Source organism: Canis lupus, chromosome 4 (genome assembly GCF_048164855.1).
Source record: "Canis lupus baileyi chromosome 4, mCanLup2.hap1, whole genome shotgun sequence".
Lineage (NCBI taxonomy): Eukaryota > Metazoa > Chordata > Mammalia > Carnivora > Canidae > Canis > Canis lupus.
Window position 1 is genome coordinate 45,420,651 of NC_132841.1, and position 26,668 is coordinate 45,447,318.

Here is a 26,668-nt window from a genome sequence, read left to right on the forward strand (position 1 = left end):
TAAAATCAAGAGTTGGACGCTTAACTGACTGAGCCACCCAGGCACACTAGTATGCTTCCATTTCTGATAAATACATTTAATGTCATTACCATCTAATAATGGTTTTTGCTGCAGCTTACACATTTTTCAATATAGAATTTTCATTATCAATCAATTCAAAATGCTTAATGCTGTTACTGTTTTTTTTTTTCTTTAGCGTGAATGGATTGTCTATAAGAGTATATTTAAAATTTCCATCTTCTGAGAACATTTTTCTAGTTGTATTTTTGCATTCTTTTATAACTAATTTCTTCATAGTCAAAGAATATATTCTGCATGATTTCAATCTTTTGTTGAGACTTGCTTGATGACCTAGCAAATGATTGGTTTATACATATTTGACATGCATTGTAAAGAACATGCATTTTATAATTTAACTGGGAGTGATATACTATATATACTCATTAGATCTTTTGCTCATGCTATTCAAATTTTTTATATTCCTATTGTTTTTTTAATATTTAGGTTTAAATATAAAAACATGCTAAGTATTTTACGCTATTTTATTTTCATATGTGTCTTTTTTCCTGGCTTCTTTTCAATTTATTGAATATTTTGCATTATTTCATTTTCACTCTATTATTTGTGAAGTTACATACAATTCTTTTACTGGGTATCCTAGAAACTATAACTATATGCTTGGCTTACCAAAGTTTAACATTAATTGGTTGTTACTATTGTTTAACAACTTTTTATTCTGTGTGTATATTTAAACTCAATAAGACATGACATATTAATACTGCTATTTTTAGTATATAGTATTGTAAGTAGTATTAGCATTATTATTACTATATAGTCAGTATTCATTTACATTTACCCTCATATTTATCATTCTACTACTCTTATTCTTTCCCACATCTCTAATCTCTATTTGGGATCATTTTCCTCTGCCTAATGGATACCCTTTAAGATTTCCTTCAGCATGTTGGTGACAAATTCCCTCAATTTTCATTTGTCTGAAAATATCTATTTCTATTCTACAATCTTGAAGGATTTTTTTTCTTTCTATAGATCTCTCATTTGATAATTATTTTCTCTTGACACTTTATAGTTTATCTTCTAGCTGTGTCATAATGTTGGAAAGTAAGCTGTGAGTCTTTTATTTGCTTCTTTGAAGGGAATCTATCCTTTTTATGTGGCTGCTTTAATTTTTTTTCTGTCTTAGATTGCAAAAGTTTTATATTATGTGCCTATGCTTGGATTACTTTTTATATAGTTTGCTTGAAATTCATAGGAGTTTTTAAATCTGAGGCTTGATGTCTTTCATTAATTTGGGGAAGTTCTCAGTCTTTATCTCTTTACAGACTACTTCTCTCCTAATCCTGTTTTTCTTTTCTTGTTGAGACTCAAACTGCATGCATGGTAGGTCTTCTTGTCATATCCTCTATCCTTGATACTTTCTTGTGATTTTCCATACTTTTGTCTCTCTACAGTTTATTACCTATTTTTTAATTCATTAAGTCTCTTTTTGTTTGTGTCTAATCTGTGATAAAGTTACTCAATGAGTACTTAACTGTGGTTATTGGATTTTTCAAATATCCGTTTTTCTTCTTTTACTTCCATAATTTTAATATCTTCTTTTATCATAGAAAATATGCTTAATTTAGATCTACATCACACAACTTCAGTATTTAAAGTTGCAGTAAACCTGTTTTTATTATCTTTGTGTTGATTTTTATTCATATTGTAAGTTATTTGTGCTAGGTTTATTTATTATAACTGTGTGCTTTTTAAAAATAATGTGTACTAAACAGTATTTTTTTTAATAGAAATTACTTAAAGACTAGGATGTTGATATTTTTTCTTGGTACAGAAATTAATGTTTGTTTAAGATGCCCAAGGGTGCAGCTAATCTATAATTCCTCAATCCAATCTCAAGTTTGGGTTAGTTGGAAGCTGATTTGCAGTCCCTCTGAGGATTTACCAACTTTCTGCTATTCTGAGAATTAGATCCCTTAGAGTCACAAACCAAAGTGAATCAAATTTGACAACAGCCCCCTCCCCTCCCCTTGAGGGCTCTAGACTCCCAATATCTTAGATCCATGAGCTACTTATCAGTGTTGTAAAATCCTCAGTATCTCAGGTCATCTGCTCAGTGACCAAAAAATATCCCAGGGAAAAATAACCATATGTTTTCCTTTCTCAATACTTCCACCTGATCTATTAGAGCTTATTAGAAGTTGAAATCCAAATAATCTTTGAAATAATATAAAATAATACATTTTTCTATAAAAATAGTTTTATATCATTTATATAAGAAAAGGGTGAAGAAAAACTTAATACACTATTAATATTACTAAAAGTGATAAAAGAACTAATCTTAGTAGTTAAACAACACACAAAAAAGCAGTATTTACTAACATATGGTCTGCTGATTGAGAAAATACATATTTTATATATATTTCATATATATGTGTATATATATGTAATAATATGATTTTTATTTTGTAATATGTAATATCATATACTTTTTTTTTTCTCATTAGATCCTATTATTTGGTTCTGAGTTTATAAGCAGATGCTGAAAGCTGAATGAACCCACCATGCATAGTACTGATTGCATTTTCAGTGCTTTTGGTTTCTTCTGTTGTATTAAAACAGCAAGAATTTATTACTTTTATCCACAATTAAAGTACAACTATCTTTGAGGGAAATGGTAATAAATCTATATACCCATTCTTCAAAAGATATAATTCTAACAGATTGTTTTATTTTTTAATTTTTTTAAATATTTTATTTATTTATTCATGGGAGACACGGAGAAAGAGAGAGGCAGAGCACAGGCAGAGGAAGAAGCAGGATCCATGCAGGGAGCCCGATGTGGAACTTGATCCTGGTCTCCAGGATCACGCCCTGGGTGGAAGGCAGGCGCCAAACCACTGAGCCACCCGGGCTGCCCCAGATTGTTTTAAATTTCCACTCTCCCTCCTGTGCCCCAACCCAGTCCTCCCAAATATTACTAAAAACTTGCACTATTTTCTAGCTTCTGGTTCAAAATAATCATAAAACAATAGAAAATGGAATTGAGGCAGGGGTGGAAGGATGTAGAGTAAAACTCAGACATCATAAGTATTGCTTTCTAGTTACATCAATAGATAATTGGGTTGAAAGATAATTTAAACATATAGAACTTGTCTGGACTACAATAAACCTATAGGAGGTCTTCCAGAGAGATTTATGAGGCTGAGAGAAATCAGCTCAACTTTAAACCTTTGACAGAGACCTATTTTCTTTTTATTACCTTATAGCTGTGTAACCTATTAGAAACTACTCATTTCTTTGTCTGCCTGTAAAGTAATGATAATAACAATTCTACTTATTGGTGTTGTTATCTGAAGATTGACTCACAACATAGAAAAGCTTAGAACAGTGAAGAGAACACGGGACACACTCGCCAAGTGTTATATATCATCATCACCCCTAAAAGTTAGACAATGTGAAGATTTTATCATGGCTTCAGAAAGTCTGAGAAGATCAGAAACATCAGAGGTCTCTATTTTATAAGAATATCATACAACATATACAACTCCAGAAAAAAATGGATATCAAAAGTCTCCTTCCTGCTCTCCATTGTGAAGAAATAATTTTTGTGATCTCTACAGAACTCCTTTGAAACAAGCTAGACATGTTACACTGTTCCCTCCCAGTGAATCTGCTGGCTTCATGGGGATGAAGTACTCTGAATAGGGCTTGTTTTGATCTTCTCTAAGTAACTTCAGGACCCACAGAAGTTCTTGAAAGATAAAGGGAAACAATGCTTAAATATTCATAATCTGGTCTATAAACACAGTTTGTACTATATTGTAGGTTAGTAAGTCATATCATGAGCTAATGAGTATGATGAAGTGATGAGGAAATACCTTAAAATTGCATTTTGGATTACCTCTTGCTCAGAAATTACATTCTCTCTCTCTCTCTCTCTCTCTCTCTCTCTCTCTCTATATATATATATATATGTATTTAAATTTCCTTAAATTTCCTTCTTTTTTCACATATATAGTCTCTTTCTTGCCCTGAGTGTAGTCTGACTTGTCTCAGGGACTCAGCATATCATTTTTAATAGAGAAATAATTGATAAATGTTTTCTATAAAGGATAAGAGAGTCTGTTAACTTTTGTGTGCCACAGGATCTCTGTTGAAACTACTCAAGTCTAATATTGAAGCACAGAAGTAGCTATAAGTAATGTGTAAACAAATAGGCATTTCAATGTCACAACAAAACTTTACATATGAAAACAGACAGGTGGCTGGAATTGACACAAGGGGCATAGTTTGCCAACCCCTGAAAAGAAACATAAGGTCAAACTTTTTTAGCATAGCCTAGAGACCTCTTTGAATTTAACATTGCACTGATTTACAACTCTGACTTGGGAAAATGAACATTTCTTTAGTTTATATAATGTGAGGTTTGTATCTCAGTCACTCTTACAAAGGGAATGCCTTCCTTTCGATTAAGCATGGTTTGAAACCTTCATGTGGTTTTCTTTTATGGCCAGCACTGTGAGATATTTATTATTTATTTAAAGAATGCAATCTTGTGACTAAAGAATGTATGCATTATTCAAACTGTAATAATTTTTTTAAGTCTCCGGTATATAAAGATACCTTGAGTATAAGTGTATTTGAAAAGAATTCTTTCTCTCACATTGTTATGCAGACATCCTTGAGCTGAAACATAGTTTGCACATCTGATTCTTTTCAGTATTTTCTCACCAACGCTTTTATGAAAAATACTCTTGTTATTTTAAAGATAATTTGAAAACTACCATACTTCATATTGTAGGGACTACAGTGTGACATTATCAGGACTATAAAGCTATTTTATCAAGAGGGAGAGAGGAAAAGCACTACTCTTTTCTTCTTTCTTTCCTTTTACTTTTTTCTCCCATAGGAAAGCATAGAGGGAGTCTTGAAAAATTGAAATTATCCATTTAACTTTGGACCTTGGGCTTGTAAATTTTTTTTCTCTTTTTCCTGAAAGACATGATTTCATAGCATTTTATAATACTGAGATAGGTATGTTTTACTTAATAACTGGGACAAAGGGCTGAAGCCAAAATCTTAAGCATAATTTGAATTTTGACTTTGGTTTTCCATCTTGACTGGGGAAAAAACAATACAAAGCCTCTCATGGTGCCTGAGTGGCTCAGTTGGTTGGGCATCTGCCTTCAGCTCAGGTCATGATCTTGGGGTCCTAGGATCAAGCCCCACATAAGGGTTCCCTGCTCAGCAGGGAATCTGCTTCTGCCTCTCCCTCCCCACTTGCGCTCTCTGCTCTTTCTCTCAAGTACATAAATAAAATCTCTAAAAAAACAGCTTTTCCCTTAACTTGTATTTACCTGTCTTGTTGCATATACTAAAAAGTAATTAGTCAGTGTTAGTAAAACACTTGGAAGATGAGAATGACTTATGAATGCATGCTAGATAATATTAAATATGTCATTGTTGGAATGAGTGATTCCTGATAAAATACTTTTAGGAAGAATATTAGCTTGTTTTTAAAGCCCTAATTTAATTTTCACTAAAATGTTATTGCTTTTTTTGTTAAATAGATTGAATAACCATAAAGTCTTTGATCAAATAAATGCTACCATGGATGGATTATTATCACATTTTGGTTGGAAAACACACTATATATTGATCTTAGTGATGTTTTATTCATATTAAAAATTATGTCAATACAAGCCATTTGGGCAGATGGAGAGTCATATACTTAACTATGGAATTTAACTACCTGTCCTTGTTTTCTTAATTCCCCCAATTCATTAAGGAACCATTTTTATGTAAATCTAAGAATTAATGAGCATGAAGCTAGCTTACATCACTGGGCTTTCCAGCAACACTTTCTATATCACCTACAGGTTAGACTTCTGGGCACACAGATTCATCCTCCTCTACCCTAAATCTTGACACAAAACCTCCTTTGATATTAGTAATAGCAGACCATGATTTATAAAATGCTACTGGTGAATAAAAATGCATAGATTGCCTCAAATTTGTGAACAGTGCTAAAACAAACATTAATAAAATTAATAATAAGCAGTTTTTCCACCTTTCTTGCAGATAAATCCTGCCTCATATATGTTTAAAATAAAGATATTTTAATTGATATGTTGTAACTTCCTTTCACTTCTTTTAATACGCAGAGTGATATAATAAATTTATTATAAATTATAATAAATAAATAAATAAATTTATTCTCTAAATAAATAAATAAATAAATAAATAAATAAATATAATAAATTCTCTATTTTTAGATTGGATTTTGTGCTTGTTCAATCATCTGAAAATTAGTGGCCAAAATTGAGATTACTCCTCTTCACCTGCTAATAAAATACGGAGTATATGAATTGCTTCTTTGGGTATGGTAGTATTCACTGTATATATATATTTTTAAAATGTTGCATAAATCTAATGCTGAGGCCCTGGCTAGAGTCCTGTCAATTCTTCTTCTTGAGCAGTTAAGTCCATACACCAGCCACCTCCCTTATCAGGTTCTCACAGCCCTGGCCACTATACATGAGCCAGGTACCAGATAACTATAGACAACCGTTATGCCCTAGAACTCATGGAAATTATTCAGGCTAGCCAATCCTAGGCCTGCTTACACTGCTGAGTCATTCTTTCCCCCTGGAAACCACAGTAAAGATGCTTGCCCAGAGACCCCTTACCTCTGTCTGTAATAGAACCCAGTAATCCCCTGTGTGCCACCTACCACCTGCAGGTGTGGCCTGTATGCTCAACCATGGGAACTATGAAATAGAATGAACTATCTTTTCAGTGGCAGTCATTTCTGGATATATTAGTCTTGCCATATCTAAATAATAATAATAAACCTATTAAAACAAATTGGAATTATTTTGTTTTGCTTTTTCATTATACTTTTTCCCCTTCTCCCTCCTCCTCTCTTTCCTTCCTCCCTCTCTTGCTTTCCTGTCTCTTTCTCTCTCATTTCCATCCCTTCATTCTTCTATTCTTTCTTCCCTCCCTGTCTTCCTTCCAACAAGCACACATAGACATCTGTGCTCTCTGACTTGAAGATGCTTCCTTATAAATTATACTTTATAAACTGTACTTTCTACCTTTTAAAATTAAGACCTGAGTAAGAATAATAAAATAAATATTAAGCAATTTTCCCCACTAAGGATTCATTAGGCATTTTTGTGGTACCAAGAATTGGGTCATAGATAAGGGAGATTTTCATCTAAGTGGGCAGTGAAGTGTTGGCCAGCCTACTGAAGGCAAGTAGATTCAAGAATACTATTGATGACTGCCTTCTGTTTTATAGGTGCTTCCTGATGCCTCCCATGCCACCAGACCCCTGGCTTCCAATCACTCCTGTCATGGAGCACATAAAGGAACTGTATTTATGTCACTGTGATAAGCAAGTCTCATCCATGTAAAACAGGGACAGATAAGATGCTAACATTACAAAAGGAATTCAATTTATGGAGGTAGACTCAGACTTTAGTGCATATCTCAGTTGTTATTTTCTCAGGAAGACCTTCTCCAATTTCAAAGAACAAGCTGCTGTTATGGGTTTGGGGGAGGAGCCATACAGTAAAGTACCATTTTAATCAGATCATATCAATGATAGCTTATCATAGGTGACACTGAATATGATCACCTGGCTGAAGTAGGGTTTGTTAGATTTTTTCGCTATGAAATTGCTCTTTTTTTTTTCCTTCTTTCCAGATGTATTCTTTAGATAGAAGTCACTATACAGAGTCCATACTTTAGAGGTGAGGAGTTATATTCCAACTCCTTGAGAGTGGAATATCTGCATAAATTGTTTATAATTATTCTGGATGAGAAATTTATCTCTTCTTCCCATTTATTTATTTATTCAATAATTTATTTGAATCAGTATAAACTTAGACTTACAGATATTTTATACTTTAGGTCAGATTCTAATTTATGCTTTATTTTATTTTACTGCTCAGATATTCTCAGTTTTAGCCACTGAATGTTATTACATTTGACTCTTATGTTCCTTTAATATACCACTGTGATTATGTTTTGCTTTTGGTTTCAGGTTGGTCTTTAGCACTGTCTTACTGTCTTACACCATCAAGGTGTTCCAAGCTCATCTTGCACATTTTTTGACCCAGTCCTAGAATCAATCCTTCCTCCAAGGAGGCCTCATTCCTTTTAATGGAGTATGGTATTGGAAACCAAGATCTGGAAACTAGGTGTGCTTATTGCTACTGAAATATTATTGCTTCTGAGCTTAATAAAACAATGAAATAAATGAGTTAACTAACTGGAATAAATAAATAAATATATATTTACATATATATAAACATTTCCATATTTAGCCATTTGTAATTATATTAACCTAAATGAGTTCATATTAATGTTTCCAACTATAAACCATTACTATCTGGATCATTCTAGATATCTCCCTTTACTTATCTGTAAATTCCCACTTCAACAGTGACCAGCCTGCTTCCCATCATTTGCCATCTGTTTATTTAATTGTTCTATTCCAGGATTCATGGATAGTAGTTTCAAAATTATCAAGTCATAAACCTGTGAGATTCAAATTTCCCAGCTACAGTACAGTACTTTGTTTTAATTTTAATCTTACAGACTCAATTCCAATGTTATTTAGTCAGCATCTTTTCTCCCACAGGCTTCAGTAAGATTATTTTATAGGTTTGTAATACCCTTAAATTGTTTTATCACATTTTAATTTCTACTTTGGAATCTCCTGAACACCTAAATGATTTTTTTTTTTAATTTGCATCCATGCCACTCCTAGTGCTGAAAAGTTCTAGGGGTTTTGATTAATACGTAATATCATACAGAATAGTTTTACTATCCTAAAAATTCCCCTGTGCTTTACCTATTCAACAAACTCTCACACCTTGAATCCCTGGAAATCAGTGACTTTTATAGAATTGCTCTAGTTTTACCTTTTTCAGAATGTCATACAGTTAGAATCATATAATTTGTAGATTTTTCAGACTGGCCTCTTTCACTTAGCACCATTAAATTTTTTTTAAGTGTATATTTTATCATAATTTATTCCAACACTTATCCTTTCTTTAGTAGATCCACATTTCTTATCTTTAAAATTTCCCTTCTGCTAACAAACAAAAAACCCAAAATCATTTTTTAACATTTCTTACAGAGCAGGTCTGTTGGAGATGGATTCCCTAGATTTTTGTTTGTCTGAGAAAATATTTATCCTTTGCTTTTCAAGGACAATTTTGCTGGATATAAAATACCAGATTGGTGGTTTATTTCTTTCAGTACTTTAAATATTTCACTCTATTGTCTTCTTCTTTGCATGGTTCTAGTGAGAGGTCCACTGAAGCCTCCATAGATAAGTGATATGCCCACCCCATTATCTTACAAACTGTTCTATCTTTGGCTTTTTGAAATTTGAATATAATATGCCTAAATGTAGATGTTTGAGTACTCATTCTGCATGATATCTGAGCTTGGTGTCTTTAGTTGGTGTCTTTCATGGTAGTTTGGTGTCTTTCATTGATTTTGGAAAATTATTAACCATAATTTCTTCAAATATTTCTTCTGTTCCATTCTCTCTTCTCTCTGGTATTCCAACTATATGTATGATTTCCTTTTGAAGTTTTCCAACAGTTCTTGGATTCCTATTCTGTTTTAGTTTTTCATTCTTTTTTTTTCTTCTCATTTCCATTTGGAAAATTTCTATTAATTTATCTTCAAATTTACTGATTCTTTCCTTGACCATGTGTAGTCTACTGATGAGACAATCAAAGGTATCCTTCATCTGTGTTAAAGTATCTTTTAATTCTAGTATTTCTTTTTGATACTTTTTAGAGTTTCCATCTCTCTTATTATATTGACTATCTGTTCTTGCATGTTGTCTACTTTTTCCTTTAGAGCTCTTAATATATTGGCCATAGTTATTTTGAATTCTCTGATAATGCCAAAGTCTTTGTTATGTCTGAGTTTTATTCTCACGTTTTCTTTGACTTTTCAGGCTATGTTTTTCCTTCCTTTTAGCATACCTTGTAAGTAACTGGAACTGACGTTAATAGGCTTTTTGTGTGACGTTTCACAGTAATCCGAATAGGAACTGGTCTGTGCTTTATGTTTATTACAACTGTAGGTAAGAGACTTTAAGTTTTTCTGGAGGCCTGATCTTTGATTCTCATGTTCTCTTTGGACTTATCTAAGAACTCTTCCTCGGATAAAGTCTGTGTCTTATAGCTCTTTCAGCTTTAATTCATTGTTATTATACTGGAGCCCTGTTCATGTGGTAATGAGGTATAGGAGAGAGGAAGCATTTTATAATCATATGAATAGATTTCAATCTTCTAGTAGTCATATGTTCCTGGGCTGTGACCTTTACAAAGTAACTTTAGATCCCTAATCCAACCTCTTCAGGGGCTTGATTTGGTGAAGTGCTATTTCCCCATATTAGACAAGGTTCTGGTGAAGTATTTCCCCTGAATAGTAGGCCTTCATCATGGAAAATGCATTGAGCATATATTACAGTGGATATTCTTCTGTTCCCCTGCCAGAGCCATGAAGGAATCTTCTTGGCTCTTCACCATGAAAACCTGATGGAGTTCCTGGAGGTAAAGCTCATGAATGTGTGGAGTGCCCCTGATTGTAACCCCCAGGAGTTTCTCACTGTCAAGTGCATCCATACTTAGCCTCCAAAAATTTGTTATAATGACCATGTAAATGTTTCTACTAGTTTATGGATCCAGTATCCAGCTTCTGCTCCAGTTGCAGATGGTGGTTATACCTTTCTGGATTTTTCCTTTCTTTTTATGTATTGCAGTGGTGGTTTACTCTGAAATATCAGTTCAATAATGGATGCAAGTAAAGACAACAGTTTTTAATTTAGTCAGCTTTTTCTTAAGGATAGGAATGATAACTTCCAAAGCCTTTACATATCAGAGCTCAAATCTGAAATTTAAGATTTTTATGATATACCATTAAGTGAAATAGAAGTATGTTTTAAAACATGATATAAAGTGTAAGTTTTTTTTTATATTTACATGAGTGCATTTATAATGGAAAATATATACCAATATACTAATAATTCTTATTTCAGAGTTTTGGGATAAAAAGTTATTTTACTTTATTTTCATCTGCTTCTTTCATTGTATTATCTCATTTCTACAATGAATTTTATCATTTTGCAAACATATTAGTTTTATCTCTTTATTATAAAATATTTTAAACATGATAAAAAAGGTAATAAATAGCTAACTCTCCTTCTTTAGAGTATTTGTCCTGGTTTGTATTTTAAAAATTTACAAAAATGACATTTAGTGTACATGTCATTCTGCAACTCACATATTTCAATTTAAGATGTATATCCTTATGATCTAGAAATTTCCCTTCTACCTAAATATTTTAGAGATATTCTCTCATGAGTGCATAATAAAGCATGTTTGAAAATAAAATTTATTTTGTATTATTATGTCAGGGCAAAAAAGAAAAATTGAAAATGGCCTAAAATTTATATATATCTATAATAATATATATATCTATATATATCTATAATAATATAATTATATCTAATATATAAAATATATGTACTATTGGTTTTTGTGTCTTTAAAGAGTTCAAAAAGGGTTACATTTTTCAACTTTTCACCCCACATTGTTTTTAAAAATAATTTGTGTTAATACATGTAGTTCTGTTTTATTAAATTTAACAACTGTATGAACCTACACTGTATGGATAAGCCACAATTTATTTACCTTTTTCCCACTGAAGGATTTATATTGTTTTCCTTTTTCTACCAGTATGAGCAGTGCTGCCAATATCTCCTTGTTTGTGTGGTAGAATTTATTTGGGGGATGCAGTTAGAAGTGAAGGTGCCAGGTTGAAGAATATGGATAATTTCATACACAATTACTAAATTGAACTTCAAAATAATTGTCTAAATTTACATTCAAATCACACAGTGTATCACTGCTTGTTTCCATAAACCTTCACCAACACTTTGTATTATCAGTCTTACTTTGTTTTGCCAGTGAGGTGAAAACAAAATGTTATCTTTGTTTAGTTTTTCATTTTATTGATTATTATGACATAGAGCAGCTTTTCCTATGTGTATTGCTCAGGTGAGTGTTCTACTCAATGAATTATCTATTTATATGACTGCCCACTTTTTTTTTTCATTATTGATTTCAATTTATTCAACAACTTAGTAAACATCCACTAATTCTAGGCACTCTTTTAGGTGTTAGAGAAACATCGATGAACAAAACAAAATGGCTGCCCTTGTGGAGCTGTCATTTCTGAAGAGGCAAAAATAAAGAATGTGAAAAATTAGTAAAACATATAGTGGATTGCAAGGTGATAGCTAAAATGAAAATAAAAACAGTGCACAGTGAAAGGAACTATGCAAGTTGTAGTGTGAAATATTGTGGTCAGTTTAATCCTGAGGGGAAATTCGATCAGACTTGAAATTGCCAAGGGAGTTAGTCAAACGGTTTCTCACAGAAAAAAAAAAAAAAGAAAGAGAGAAAGAAAGAAAGAGAGAAAAGAAAAAAGAAAGAAAGAAAGAAAGAAAGAAAGAAAGAAAGAAAGAAAGAAAGAAAGGAAGGAAGAAAGAAAAAGAGAAAGAAAGAAAGAAAGAAAGAAAGAAAGAAAGAAAGAAAGAAAGAAAAAGAAAGAAAGAAAGAAAGAGAAGAAAGAAAGAAAGAAAGAAAGAAAGAAAGAAAGAAAGAAAGAAAGAAAGGAAAACACTTCAGACAAAGGAAATAGCTAGGTCAAAGTCTGTAAGGTGGGTGCATGACTGTTACATGTTTTAAGGGCAGAAAGGAGGCTGGTGCGTGGCTAGACCAGAGTGAGCAAGGGAGGAAGAAGCTGAAATGGAGATAAGCCACTGAAGACTTCTGAGAGCTGTGATATGTTCTAAGGTTTTAAAGGATCACCCGGCTGCTGTGTAAGAATACAAGGCAGAGAGACCAGTTAGGAGGCAATTGTTGTAACACTGGCAAAAGATGATGATGGCTTGAACCAGGATGGTAATAATGTACAGGATGAAAAGTACTTAGATTCTGGATATACTTTAAAAATAAAGGACTGGATGTGAAATGTGAAAGATAAGAGGAGTCAGAAACTTCTCCAGGCTAGAGTTTGTCTTGAGACACAGGAAAGATGGAGGTGTATCAACTGAGATGGGAATGCTAAGGGTGGATCACTGTTTGAGATGCCTAGTAGTTATCAAAAGCATAGATGACATGAGGCTGGATAAAATCAGCAAGGGTGTAAAACAGAAGAATAGAACCAAGGATTGGGCTCTATGATAGTCTTTGACTATTGTAAGAGTTCTTAACATAAGTGGGATTATAGTCCTTTGAGAATTACATGGGTAGCAAAATTGTCTCTGAGACTTCTGTCTTCATTTTGTTCATGGTATATATTTTAATACAAAAGTTTTACATTTTAATATAATTAAATTTGTGATTATCATCTGAATTTTGGATACTTTATTTTTTTCATTAAAATTTAAGTCATCTTTTTCAATATTTATTCCTAAGTGACTCATGGATTTAAATCATATCTTCTCTGGAGTTATGTCCCTAGTTGTTTGTTGTAAGTATATAGTATATATATATATATATATATATATATATATATATAGGATATTATTAGATTTTGTGTAGCCCAATTATTTGGGTTCTAATAATTTGCCTTTAGATTCTCTTAGGAATAATGAATGTATTGCTTTTTTTTTCCCTTTCCACTCCATATATACATTAAAAGTTTTTTTTTTTTTTTTGCATTAGTTAGAATCACTATACAACGTTTAACAGGAGAACAAAGGACACTGTTGACTTTTTCTTGACTTTGAGATGAATATTTTGGTTTTAGTGAATGCTACAGTGGCAATCATATTGCAACATATAAAATAGCAGATCATCACACTCTATGGGCCTTAGGTTTACACAGTGTTTTATGTCAATTATATCTCAATTAAAAAATACTAATGTAAAAAACAAAAGAATATTTCTAACTTGTATCATTAAGATGTTGGCAGCAAGTTTTTGGTAGATATCTTCATCATATTAAGGATGTCTTCTTAGACTTCCCAGATCTTTTTCCTTTTTTTTTTTTTTTTTTAATGAGGAATGGTTGTCTAATTTTGTCAAATTATTTTATTCGGTATCCTTTGAGATGATCATATAATCCTTCTTCCTTTAACCTGTTGGAATATTTAATTACAATAATAGTTTTTATAATGCTAAACCATCCATGAATTATTGAAGGAAATCCTCTCTGGTCACAAAGTAGTTATTACACTTATCTTTATTTGACATGCTAACATTCTTTGCATATAGAATTTTAATTGAGGAAGGCTATAATTTCTCCTTTTACTTTCCTTGTTTTCTTTGGTTATCAAGGTTCTATTACCTTTAAATTAAAATTGCAAAATATTCTATCTTTTTATCTCTTATTTAATAGTCTGTAAAGCCAAAGATTTCATGCTTGTGGAAGATGCTTAAACTCCCCTCTAAAACCCATAAAGTCCATTCTATTCACATATATTTTATATTTTTACTGCATATATATTGAACCACTGCAGGAGCCTCTAATTGCTCTCTTAGCATCGTCCATTGCCAGGCTGATCTTTGTAAACTTTAAATCAGATCATGTCACTTTCTAATGGTTTCCTATGGCCCATAAGGCCCCAAGTGATCCGCCCTTGCCTGCCTTTCTGACCTCGTCCACTGCCATTCTCTCCCTAACCCAGTATATTTCAAGGTTAGCAGCCCTCATTCTGTTCTTCAGGTTCACCAAGCTCATCCATACTTCAGGGACCTTGCCCTGTGTTGTGGCCTCTGCTTGGAATGTTCTTTCCTTAGATCTAAGTTTAGCTGGCTTAACTGCATCATTCATATCCCAGTTCAAATATACCTTTAACACATGCTTCACTTGAATTCTCTATTTAAAAAATCAACCCCTTTTCCCGTTTCACTCTACCCCATTACCTTGTTCTGCATTTTTTGTTTGGTTGGTTTACTAATAATTACCAATATTTGAACTTATTTTTTTCTAACAAACATCAATATCTGAATTTATTATTTTTATTATTTCTTGTTTGGTTTTCTCCCTCCCACTATAATGTAAGTTCCATGGAGGCAGGAATTATTTCTCTATTATTCATTAAAATGTCTCCAAGTCCTAAAACAGCCCAGCACAGGGGCTCTCAAAAATATTTAATAAATGTTTAAATTAGTGAATGGATAAAAGGATCAATCTCATTCTTCACAAGCATTAAAGGCCATAAAAACCCATTCTCACTAATCATTCATTTAACATGTACTTATTAATCACCTATTTTGTATCCTACACTGCAGGACACTAGATATAGTGGTGAGCAAAACAAGCTCCCTGCTCTCATTAAACTTATCCACTAGCAGTGGATGACAGTGATATTAAAACAAGTAAATGTGGGCAGCCCGGGTGGCTCAGTGGTTTAGTGCCACCTTCAGCCTGGGGTGTGATCCTGGAGACCTGGGATCAAGTCCCACGATTGAGTCCCACATCAGGCCCCCTATATGGAGCCTGCTTCTCCCTCTGCCTGTGTCTCTGCCTCTCTCTCTCTCTGTGTCTTTCATGAATAAATAAATTAAAAAAAAATCTTAAAAAAAATAAACAAGTAAAATGGATGCCTGAGTGGCTCAAAGGTTGAGCATCTGCCTTCGGCTCAAGGTCCTGGGGTCCCAGGGTCCTGGGATGGAGACCCACATCAGGCTCCACAGAAAGCCTGCTTCTCCCTCTGCCTGTGTCTCTGCCTCTCTCTCTGTGTCTCTCATGAAAAAAATTAACAAAATCTTTAAAAATTGTATAAAAAATAAAACAATTAAATGTAATAATTATATCTTATGGTATTCTGGTAAAACAGCTCTCTAAAAAATAAAAATTCTGATTGGTAGCATTTTGCCAATTTCCATGGTGTAAATATTCCTCTCATAGTCAGTTTTAAGCTTCCAATGTTTTAATAATTGTTAAAACAATTCCAATGTTTAACAACTTTTTAAAGATTTATTTATTTGTTTGTTTATTTGAGAGAGAGAGAGAAAGTAAGAGAGAGAAAATGCATGTATAAGGATAAGTCATAGGAGGGGTAGACAGAGAGAATCTTCAGATAGACTCCCTGCTGAATAGGGAGCCCAACAAGGGCTTGATCCCAGGACCCTGTAATCAGGACTTGAGCCGAAGGCAGATACTTAACCAACTGAGCCATCCAGGTACCCCAACAATGGTTTTTCTTTTTGTTTTCAAGATTTATTTACTTATTTGAGAGAAAGGGAGAGCTTGTATCACACATACATCCAGAAGCACAAGTGGGGGAGGGGCAGAGCAAGACAATCTTCAAGCAGACTCTCCACTGAGCAAGTACCCCAACACAGGGCTCGATCTCCTGACCCATGAGATTATGACCTGAGCTGCCTGAGCCAAAACCAAGAGTCAGACTTAACTGACTGAGCCACCCAAGTGCCACAATTTTAACAATGTTTTAACAACAATTAATGATACCTAACAAAATTTTTGAAAATTAAATTATTGGTTCTCATGAGCATGTATTACTGACTATGTCAGACAGTATTAAGTACTGTGGAGAAATATAAAGCAGGGATGGATATGAGGAAATTTTGAGGAAAGCAGTATTAGTCTGTGTAGAGTACTAAAGTGACACTTGATCTGAGACCTGAAGGAACTAAAGGAACAGTTGTGAATGTATGTAGGAAGAGAATTTGAGGAAAAGAAGAAACAGAAAATACAAAGGCCTGAGGGCAGGAGCATGCCAGGAACAGCAAGAAGGATTGTGTGGCTGTGGCAGAATGAGCAAGTGGAGAGGAGCGGTGACATCAGAGGTCCTTACAGCCCATTTTGAGGACTTCTACGTTTATTCTGAATGAGATAGGACACCTTAGGATTGTAGCAGAGGAATAACAAGATTAATAATATATAGTCATTTTAAATTATTAAGCAATGTTGTCATGTTCTGCCTCCAAAATAAACAATAAACCCAACAGTATAGTATGGAAATCCTACTTAAGTCATTATTAACTCAAGTCTATAGGTAGCAAAATCTTTTTATAAATCTGCAATGGGAGGATGCCCGGGTGGCTCAGCGGTTGAGCGTCTGCCTTTGGCTCAGGGCGTGATCCCAGAGTCCCGGGATTGAGTCCCACATTGGGCTCCCTGCATGGAGCTTACTTCTCCCTCTGCCTATGTCTCTGCCTGTCTATGTGTGTGTTTCTCATAAGTAAATAAAATCTTTTAAAAAAAAATCAGTCAATCAATCTGCAATGGGATTTTTCCCTTATGAATGTAGGTTACAGATGTGTGAGCCGCAAATTTCTTATGGATAACTTGAAACATTTGTTTATAGTTCTAGCAATAATCTGTAAATCTGTGAAACACAAATGTCTGTTTGGCAATTGTTGGCCTTACTTAGGGTAAACATGAGTCCATCATGTCATACTATAAATTTCTTTGGGAGGTTACTCTCTGATACTCATTTTGGTTTTTTAAGGAGACATCCCTGTACAGGCTTAGTAACAGTATAAGGGATATTCACAGATTTTTTATAGAAAACTGATTTTTAATGCTAAGACTAGTTTTGATGTGAATGACTTTTGTGCTAATAGCTTTTTAAAGTGCCACTTAAATGAATATTATAGCTAAAGAAGAATGTGGGTAACACTGCAAGAAATAATTTTGCATTTTGTATCCATAAAACTTTGGTCTTGGTTTGTGAATTGCACTAATGAGGTCTATATATGAGATAGTTAATACCCACTTGGCCTTCTTACAAATGCATGCCCTGACAAGAAGAGGGCTGCATAAGAGAGTGTGAATGGTTCTGCACAAACCCATAAGAAGCATCAGGGGAAAAAAAGTGAAATAGTTGCCTCTTATTGAGCACTTACTATTTGCCCAGCATAATGCTAAGCTCTTTGTGTATATTATCTCCATAATTTCTTTTGAGCTAAGTACTATTTATAGGTCAGGTTCATAGAATTTAAGTGAGTCATACAAAGTCATATAAGTTGCTAAGTGGCAGGGTTAGGACTTAACCCAACAGCCTGTATTCCCATCTGCCATGATTTGCCATGTACAGTTAAGAAGTCAGAAGCAATATCACCATATATAAATAGCCTATATTACCCCAAAGATGTTTCTCCTGTAAAATCTTATAAATTACCCCATAAGAAATTAGAGGTTATGAAAGCTTTACCTACACATGAGAACTTTACTTTTCTACATATCATGAACCACTTAAAGTTCCTTAGTTGGCATTTCTCAAAGGATATTCTACACTCAACTAATTACATGGACTTTTTAGGTACCTTAAATTAAATTATTAAATTATAGTTGCTAAGTTAGTTTAAGATATACTGGGCAAACACAGTTATATAGATCATTGTTGTTATTTGTCTTTTTAGGAATTGTTTGATTCCTCAATAAAGATCTTTGTGAATTTCTAAGAGATCAGATAATTCACTTTATTTCCTAAACATATATAATCAGGGAACATTTTCTTCCCACATGGTAATCCTTGGAATGGATGTTTTGCAAGAGTATTATTTTGGGAAATCTCTAACATCCTTAAGTTCAAGTTTATAATACAAATAGAAGCATCATAACTTCAGAAGAGTACCTATCCAAGAGTTCAGTATTATTCCTGAAAAGAATGAATCAGAGCCACATACTTGTTTGTTTCTATTTTAAAGACTCTGGCACTTGTTCAGCTTCTGACAGAGATGTGTAGATCTTGCTAAAATCAAAGAACAAAATTGTATTCCTTGAAGATAACTCTTATCACATTCTTAGACACCACAGGGGTATTTTCTTTGTAACTGCTAAGATATTGAACATCACCCAAAAACAAGCTTACTTGGTTATAGGTACTGACTGGAGGTGAAGCCTGAATGCTTTTATATTCCAAATGGCATTTTCCCATTTGCAGTGTAATATATATATATATATATATATATTTATCTCATATATATATATGAGATTGTACACATGTGTGAATGTGTGTTCCTGGAAAACACCTTTGGGCAAGTTTTGCTCTTATCAAAGTAACAAAATTATCAGACTTCAGTTATCTAAACAAGCTGATTTTTCCCAGGAGATACAACAAATTGCTCCTCAGAACTAGAAAATAGAAGGGGAGGGGATCTTCTAACTAACTGAAGACTCTGCCTCACTGGATGTGTATCTTGCCTTTGAATGAACTCTTCTTTGAGCTTTAGATTAGAAAGCTAAACCCATTACATACTAAATGAGGAAGGCTTTGTTATATAGAGTGGGCTTCAAGTCTGTAAGGGCTGAATTCAGCTTGACTGACACACTAACTTTTCCAGGTTGAGTGGCCATTATTATTTTATTTATTTTATTGTTTTATTTTTAATCAATCATACATTTATCCAGAAAACAGTTATTGATTGCCTTTTATTTTTCTAGACCTTGCTCTCATTTGAGTCTACAATATAGAACAAGGTAGATAAGTCTTTGAGCCTTACTTTCTTCATCTATAAAGTGGGAATGTATAGGACTGGTAGTGAAAATTAAGTAAAAATATGTATATAAAATATATAATATAGTGCCTGGCACACAAAAGAGGATTAACAAATCATAATGATTATAAAACCAAGGATGATAGAATTCTTACTCATCTAAAGATTTCATATGATAAGGATATTCCTTTGCATATGAGGAAGAAAAGCAGTTGCTTAAACGTGTTTTTTTTTTTTTTTCTCTCTAGTAAATAGCTATAATTTCCAAAGTCTTTACTCCTTGAAGTCTAGATAATACAGGCTGTTTTAAAGAAAAAATGCTATCTTAGAGGGGTATCATTTTAAGCCACATTTACTACGAATGCTCTAATTCATACTGATTTATCAGATTAGTTTACAAATTACCTGGCAAGACCTGAAAGAGTAGGAAGTTGAAAGGTACATTTTATTAAGAGAGATATAAGAGATCTTGAGCAAAGAAACTATCATGAGACCTACAATAGTAGAAGATTCTAAAAAAAGGAAAAACTTGGGAACAGAAGTTCTAAGAGAGGGACACCTGGGTGGCTCAGTGGTTGAGCAGCTGCCTTCAGGTGGTGATCCCGGGGTCCTGGGATGGAGTCCCACATCGGTCTCCCCGCAGGGAGCCTGCTTCTCCCTCTGCCTATGTCTGCCTGTATCTCTGTATCTCTCATGAATAAATAAATACAATCTTTAAAAAAAAAATAGTTCTAAGAGAGAAGAAAAGAAGAGGATAGCTACTAAATGGGTTCCCATCAGACTGAGAAGAGTTTCTATTAAGTTTTTAGAATCTACATAAGCAAGAAACCCCTGTCTGGCTTTCTTGCCTTACACTATTTTCTCTTTGTTCATTGCATTCCAGTCACACAGATCTTCTTTCTGTCCATCAAAGTCCAAGTATGTCCCGCTCTCAGTTTCATGGCCTCGGTGTTTCCGCATTTGCCAGAATCCTTCAGTTTGTAATGGTGCAGCCCAACATTTTCCCATGGTTGGCTCAAAGGTGTCAGCTCGTTAGAGAGATCTTTCCTCACCACTTTACTTAAGGTAGGCTTAAGGTACTTAAGATTTCTAACATACCATTCTATTTTATTAATTATATATAATATCATTGTCATTGTTATTTATTATAATCCAAAGTTCATTAACTTAGTTTTTTATTGTCTGACTGCATTCTAATTTCTACATTGTAAGCTCTATATAAATAAGGTGATTAGCTGCCTTTTTCACTATATACCTCTAGCACTGATGATTGTGCCTGCCATCTAGTAAGCTCTCAATAAAAAATTATTGAATGAATAAATGATTGAATACCAACATAAAAAAAATCCTTCAAAAGGATGTTGAGAAATGGCAAAGAATAACTTTACCAAATTGACAATTTTGCCTAGGGCCAAAGCTGAACATTATATTAATAGTGTTCATTGATATTTTCTGGACTGATTTTGACACCTCTAGATGAAAGAATTGCTTCTTCATGCATGCAATTCTGGGAAATCAGTTATTATTCTAATCAATGTCTTACTAATTTGAGCAGTGGCTATTTTAAATCACCATAAAGGCATGTTTGACCATGTGTCGCAAACAGAATTTTTACAATTTTATTTTAAGTTTATGTATGGAGGATTATAATTATGTAGATAATACATGTTGTATATTACATACCACCAAGGTGAACAATCACAGCTTTTATTAAATGGATGCTTGGCAAACTATCATTATCTTTATTTCATCCCTCAAAAATATATAACCAATTACCTTGTTCCATTTTCTTAGTGACAAATTTCATTAGTTTAAGACATTTTTTAAATCTCACAATTTACCTATTTGTTATCACATTACTTCTAAGAATGTCAAACTCCTGCTAATCCACAAGTAAGATATTCAATGCCAGTATGTCAAACACAAGTTCTTATCCAGAGCTAAAAACATCTTGCGCTACAAACAGAATGGCAATTACTGATGCAAAAAACGTATCGCTCCCTCAAGGCTTTTCAGAAATCTTGATTATTTAATCAGTGTTCTTGATTTGTAAGGCTAGGTAGTTGATGGCTCCCAAAATGTGTCACATTGGACATTATCCAGATGGAGTGCCAGTTTTCATTTGAGATTAAAGAGGTAAAACCCAACAAAAAAGGTTTTCCACCATCTCGGACTATAGCTCAACTTATATCAGATGACAAATAAAACCTGGCAGTCTGCTTTGCCCATGATTTTAAAACAGAAACTTCATTGAACTGCCAGTTACCAAATGAGGTGATTAACTCTGATGCTGATTAAAGTTTTATACCATGTTTTTATTACTGACAAGTTTTTTCTCTCTTTTCGGGGGTCTAGTTGTTTCAATGTAATTCTCACCTCATGTCTAAGATTTTCATTATGTCATTTACGTTTTGATATACAAACATACTGGTGCTATTTTCAAGGACTTTCTATTGTATGCTTGCAAAATTAATGTATAATACGCACTGCACAGGAGGACTCTAAATCATGCATATTCCTTTCAGAGTTAACCATAGGAATACCGTAGTAATGTTCAAATTAACTCTTCTCAGATACGCTTCGCTCTCTTATTTAGTCCTTTCATTTATGTGCACAAAGTCACAATTTTTAAAAACTGGGCTCTTGCTTTACACCAATGTCATCCCTGAGGTTGACAGCTCTACTAAAAGAATAAGCAATAGCTTCAGGGAAAGTCGGGCCGGGATTGGGCAATAGCAAATAGTCAGACAAGATACTACTACTACTATTACTAATAATATTCATAGTATCGATACTAGGAAACTCACAAGAGGTTAAAGGACCAGGAGACTGAAGTTCAAGAGTTAAGGAAGCAATCACTTTAGATGTTTAGGCTGGAGTTGGAGTCAGCATCCCAGGCTGTGAAGTGCATTAAATGAAAAACAATAATGGTCAGTTAAGAAGCTAGCCTGATCCAAAGATGGGATTAGATGGTGTCAGATATACCCTTTTATACAATATTTCACCTTTCTTTAGCTTCAATACTCTGAAAGTTCTTTCAATTTCCTTAACAGATCTTGCTCACTCTCACTGTGGGTCACTAATAATAATTTGCCTTCTTCCTAAAACATTCTTTCCTTTTTCTCTCTTCTTTCCCCTCTATTTCTCTGGCTATAAGGTGGCCTCTCCTCTCAGTTTTGATGTCCAGATCACTTCTAGCAGAAAGATTTTGCTGACTGCGCACATGCATATTGTATATCCCTAGGGCCCTGTATTTCTTCTGGCAGAGCACTTTGGCTGTAACAGGATTGCTGGCTACCAATCTGGGTCCATCACCAGGTACTAAATACCTTGACGGTAAGTGTCATATTGATTTTTATGCATCCTCATATCTCTAGTATCCAGAACAGTACCTTCCAACCATTCGATAAATATTTGTTAAAGGAACAAACATTGCTTACGGGTGTGGGTGGCTATAGACACTTGGGTATAAGCAGGAAATTGATTGCTCCTTGTTGAACAGTAAGCATTAGATGTAGTAGAAAAACTGGTATCTGCAGGGGCAGGGCTAAAGGAATTGAGATTCTTGACAATGATGTAGGATGAGGGTATAACTGTGGTATTCCATCCTGGCATGCTGGTTTAGATATTAAGAAAGTAGCTAATAGTAATAATGCTTTCCAATCTCACTACACTTCATACCCAAAGGATTTATTGAGTTTTATAAACACTGATTAATCATCCTTGCCCTAGTGAGGTGGGTAAGAGTTATTATGCTCATATTATGAAGAGGAAAACCAAGGCAGAGAGAGATTAAGTGGTTAACCCAAGGTCAGGCCGTGAGTCATGGAGAGCTGGCACTTAGACATGGAGTTTTAAACCTGCAGCTCTCTGCTTAGTCTATTAAGCAAAGAACTAGAAGTTGGATGCCTTCCTGAACCCCCTCAGAAGGATGAGTGGCTCCCTTTTCTATGCTTTCCCATTGCCATTGGCACCACCATTGCCACTGTCTTAATGTATGCTAGGCATTGTGCCTAGCACTTTCTATATATGAAGCTACTGAATCCTGCAAAAACAACAACAAAAACCTTGAAATAACTTTCATTTTTACCACTTTAAAGATGAGAAAATTGAGTCAGAAATATAAATGAACTATTAACTAGGAGACTTGGAATTCAGACCCCTGATTATCAGAAGTGAAAGCCTATGCTACTTTCCAACATCCTATAACTTAAATGCTTGTGTACATGTTAGCACATGATGGGGTCAGATGTAGGGTATGGGTAAGTGATATAATTCACAAAAGATAGCATAATACTAGAATATAATTTATTCCTAATAAATGTTTGTGGAATGAATAACACAGAGAAGCTAAAATTCCTCCCAAAATCGTAGGAAACTGAAACTAGGGTCCAGCATTTGAATGGCTCAGAGTCACAGAGGATGAGCTGATATCAAATTCATTGGATACTACTTAAAAATCCAACAAATGAGTATTAATTCAATTTACCAAGATCTTACTACACATTATAAGTTATACCGTTAAACACAATGCTTAGAAGTGATCTTATAATATGTCAGAATACTAATACATGGTTATATAAAAAGCAGGTTCCAGAGTAATAAACAGTTATAGTCTTGTTTTTTTGAAATTAAATATATGTATAAATACATAAGACTCCAGAAGGATAAACCTAGATAGTTAACAGCAGTTTTCTCTAGACAGTAGGATTCTGGGCCTCTTTCTTTGAGGCCTATATCTATATTTTCTGAATCTTCTGAAACGATTATGTATTGTTTTTATAATGAGAACAAGTTTTTTTGCTTTTTGGGTTTTTTTTTTTTAGTTTTGAAAAAAAATGAAGCAGATGCCTCAGGGAAGAATGGGTTTTGAACCCCTGGAATCATAAACCAGGCACCAGCTGCCACCTGAAAATTTCGGCTTTAAAATAAGCCACAGACTCCTGAACATACCCAAGCATGTGGTATTTTCCACATGCCACACATACTGTTCTTTGATATAAGAAATCAAATGATTCATTCTGTTCCCTTCCACCTTACCTTGACATAGCAAAGATGGAATGTGTACTATTTCCAAATCAAAATAGGCACAGTGCAGCAAGAGGCACTTCCAAATGATGAAATTAGATTAGAAGTTAAGACAAAATATGTTTAACTGGCTTTTAAAGAAATTTGGTGGAACACATTACTATAAACAGTACATTTGGGCAGCCAAACAAACTTTGCCGAGAGAAAATCAATTTTGCTCCCCAAACAATGAGAAAAATTACTTTAGATTCGACATTAAATATTGTTGTAAGTATTTTTTAAGAAGCATTTCTATAACTCTGTGTAGAAATAGGAGTCAAAGGATGCCTTGGTTACTATGGTAACAGTCTCCCTCGGAAGAGCCAAGGATGAAGTAGCATACATTCGCCCTGCATATATTTGGCCAATCAATAAACAAAAGACTTAATCTGCATGCATCACATTAGGAAAGTGGTCAAGGTGTACATGATTAGTAAAAGGGTAGGGGGTATTCAGGTATTCTGGGTTCAATTATCCAGCCTAATTTTCAGCTGAGCTTTGTTAACACTTTCTTCATTTAGAAACCCATTATGAAGATAAATTATTGCTAAAATGCCTGTAGATACTTGAAAAATGGAAATCTTCATTACACAATTTTAACATAACAGTATAACATGCAAGGTGGTAAACTATGATTAGGAGTATAGAAAAAAATGTGTGCTCTAGTTGGAAATGCACACACACCCAGGAGCCCCAGGAGTAATGGTAACAATAATAATACAGCTAATATTTCCTGAACATTTACTATGGGGCCACACATGAGCTAAGTGTTTTCCACGAATTTTTTACTGGCTCTTTTAAAAAACCTTAACAATTACTACTATGAGTTTTCATTACCATTTTTCTAATGATGTGAGAACTATTTTTATTCCTGTTTTACAGATGAGGAGACTCCCACTATGAGATTCAAATAAGTAACCCAACGGCTTCCATCCTGGGAATGTTGGAGCCTATGGTTCAAACCAAAGCAGTGAGCTATGGTGGCATGCTATATCCTCTACAACATACTTCCAGCTTTTGTCAGTGATCAACAGCATGGCTTTATGAAAGCAACTTTATTTTTCTGAGTCTCAGACTCAGGCTTTGTGAGGTTACAATTACATAATGTATGTTAAGAGACGGCACATAATAGGCCTTCAGTATGTGTTCCTTCCTTCCTCTTAAAAACTTTGAGTTCATCAGAACCAGTATAGGTTATTGTGAATATTAACCAATCTTGACTTAGGCAGCATAAAAGAGGGTTGAGAACGATTAGAATACTAAAATTTCACTATATTCCCTAGGTGTAGCCTCCTCTTACTTAAACATATGAACAGAATTATTAACAAATAGATGCGTGCATATACGCCCCTCTATGGGTTTTATCTTACATTTTCTTACTTCTATCAAATGATATGACCCCAAGAAATATGGTAGCAGGGATGGTGGCAGAGGGAAATACAGTAAACAGAATAGTCATCAGAAAACTAGCTCTGTGACTTTGAGAGCTTCAGCCAGGAAGTAAAATGAAAAGATGGGTGTAGCTTCTTCTTCCCTGATCATAAGAACAGAATTATCAACAAATAACATGTGAGCATACACACTCCTCCATAGGTTTCATCTCACATCACCTTTCTAGGCCTAAATGTCCTCTGCTATTGCAGGAAAGAGGTGGAGGTTTATTTCTTCTAAAGAAATTCCAGGAGTAACTATCCGTGATATGATTGTTGCTGTGAACTGAACGGCCCTTGCTTGTTTGAACCCTCTCTATTCTTCTAACACTTTTATTGGAATTTCATACCTGACTACAGGAAATTTTTCATTTCCTACCTGCCACATTCTTCCTGTTCCCTCACAGGCTCATCTTCATATGGAGATTCCACATTTTGGCCCCCAGCTGAAAACCTGATGCTCTTTATATTCACTGAAATGTTTATCCTCAGTTCTGTCATTATATAAATTAGTACTCTGGGATAAAGACCCTAAAATTGGAAATGGGACTGTAAATACTTGCTTAAGTGATCCAAATGTCCCTCAATATTAAAAAAAATGACTATCAATAAAAGCAAAAGAGCGAGGCA

The 26,668-nt window shown here is 34.1% G+C and overlaps 1 protein-coding gene across 1 annotated transcript in view; it reads right to left on the bottom strand.

Annotated features, from left to right (window-relative positions):
• TENM2 (teneurin transmembrane protein 2) overlaps positions 1–26,668 on the bottom strand; it is a 1,505,907-nt gene that overhangs the window by 1,244,809 nt on the left and 234,430 nt on the right. The window contains exon 8 of the mRNA XM_072824231.1: positions 22,349–22,439. The gene's annotated coding sequence lies outside the window, so the exon portion shown is untranslated. The remainder of the gene's footprint in view (positions 1–22,348; positions 22,440–26,668) is intronic.